The sequence below is a fragment of the Perognathus longimembris genome, chromosome 8, assembly GCF_023159225.1.
Source record: "Perognathus longimembris pacificus isolate PPM17 chromosome 8, ASM2315922v1, whole genome shotgun sequence".
Lineage (NCBI taxonomy): Eukaryota > Metazoa > Chordata > Mammalia > Rodentia > Heteromyidae > Perognathus > Perognathus longimembris.
Genome location: NC_063168.1, coordinates 31,655,062 through 31,657,202, shown reverse-complemented (window position 1 = coordinate 31,657,202; position 2,141 = coordinate 31,655,062). Strand labels below are relative to the sequence as shown.

Here is a 2,141-nt window from a genome sequence, read left to right as displayed (position 1 = left end):
ATGTATGGTTTGATTGTATTTCTAATACAAATTTCTATATGGTTTTTCAATTATTCTAACTTGGAATAGGTTTTGAAAAATATTAAAAAAAAACTTAGAATGATACAAATTGGAATAAAATACTTAAAAACTGCAGAAGAAAGCAACAAAACACACACACACGCGCGCGCGCGCGCGGGCGAGCAACAATAAGCTGTTGGAAGCCACAGAAACCAAAAAGGAGAAAGGAGCATTTCGAGGTCATTGGTTGAAATGCAAGATCACGCTAAACAATGGCTACAGTAGTTAAGTTGCCATACTAAAAATTAAGAAGCTCCTTTTGGCTCTCTGACCAGCACCATGGCGGTCTGCAAGAACAAACGCCTTACAAAAGGCAGTAAAAAGGGAGCCAAGAAGAAAGTGGTTGATCCATTTTCTAAGAAAGATTGGTATGATGTGAAAGCACTGGACATGTTCAGTATAAGGAATATTGAGAAAACATTAGTCAGGAGGACTCAAGGAACCAAAATCTCATCTGATGGCCTCAAGGGTCAGATGTTTGAAGTGAGCCTCGTAGATCTGCAAAATGATGAAGTCGCATTTAGAAAATTCAAGCTAATTACTGAGGATGTTCAGGGCAAGAACTGCCTGACCACCTTCTATGGCATAGATCTCACTCAAGACAAAATGTTCTCCATGGTGAAAAAGTGGCAGACCATGATTGAAGCTCATGTTGATGTCAAGACTTCAGATGGTTCTTTGCTTCGTTTGTTTGTTCTGTGTTGGTTTTTACTAAAAAACAACAACAACAACAACAACAACAACAACCAACAATCAAATCCGCAAGACCTCCTATGCCCAGCATCAGCAGGTTCGCCAGATCCGGAAGATGATGATGGAAATCAGGACTTGAGAGGTGTAGACAAAATGACTTGAAAGAAGTAGTTAATAAATTGATTCCAGACAGCATTGGCAAAGACATAGAAAAGGCTTGCCAGTCTATTTATCCACTGAATGATATCTTTGTGAGAAAAGTAAGAATGCTGAAGAAGCCCAAGTTTGATTTGGGAAAACTCATGGAACTTCATGGTGAAGGTGGTATTCTGAAAAAGCTACTGGGGATGAACCACCAGTCCAAGAATCTGTTTAAAATTCAGAGTTTTAATAATGACAAGTAAAAGGCCTATTTGTGATAAAAATAAATAAAAATTGGGGCTGAGAATATGGCCTAGTAGCAAGAGTGCTTGCCTCGTATACCTAGGTTCAATTCCTCAGCACCACATATATAGAAAAAACGGCCAAAAGTGGCGCTGTGGCTCAAGTGGCAGAGTGCTAGCCTTGAGGAAAAAAAGAAGCCAGGGACAGTGCTCAGGCCCCGAGTCCGAGCCCCAGGACTGGCAATAAGTAAGTAAATAAATAAATACATACATACATACATACATACATACATACATACATACATACATAAATAAAAATTAAGACGCTTTGTGGGTTTTTTGTTTGTTTATATTATGTTATATCCTATTTGAAATATGTTAGTTTTCAAATAAAATTCATTTTCCCCAGGATAATAAGCAGCTTACTAAGTGAGTTTAAATATCCACTGTCTCCAAGTGCCCGTGCCTTTACCTAAATGTGTCTCCTTAATATGGGTTAGACTTACTACTTGTCTTCTAACAAATGAGACATAGCAGAAATGAGAAGGGTCACTTTCACTTGAGGTTTTATTTTGAAATAAATATGATAGTATAGCATTAAATTTCAATTTGCATCTGACTTGTCTATCAAAACCTTCTCTCAAAGAATGTATAGGCTCAAAGAATGAGGTTTCCATTTTTTCTGAACGGTGTGCTCAAGGCTAGTGCTCTACTATTTGAGCCACAGCTCCACTTCAGGTTCTGTATTGTGTTTGCGTGAGAGGAGGGGAGGTTAATTCATTTGAGATAAGAGTTGCACAGACTTTCCTATCTGCTCTGCCTTCGAATTGTGATCCTCAGATCTAAGCCTCCTGAGTGTCTAGGATTATAGACATTAGACACTGGTGCCAGACTAGTTCTGACTATTTTAAAATATTCTTCATCAACTTTTGCTCATTTAATTAGTTTCACTTTTGTGAGTCATATAATCCTGCCTTGCCACCGAGACATGGGTTAAAGAGATCT

The 2,141-nt window shown here is 38.3% G+C and overlaps 1 pseudogene; it reads left to right on the top strand.

Annotated features, from left to right (window-relative positions):
- The first annotated feature begins 324 nt into the window (after positions 1-324).
- Positions 325-1,129, top strand: LOC125355974 (annotated as a pseudogene).
- The last annotated feature ends 1,012 nt before the right edge of the window (positions 1,130-2,141 follow it).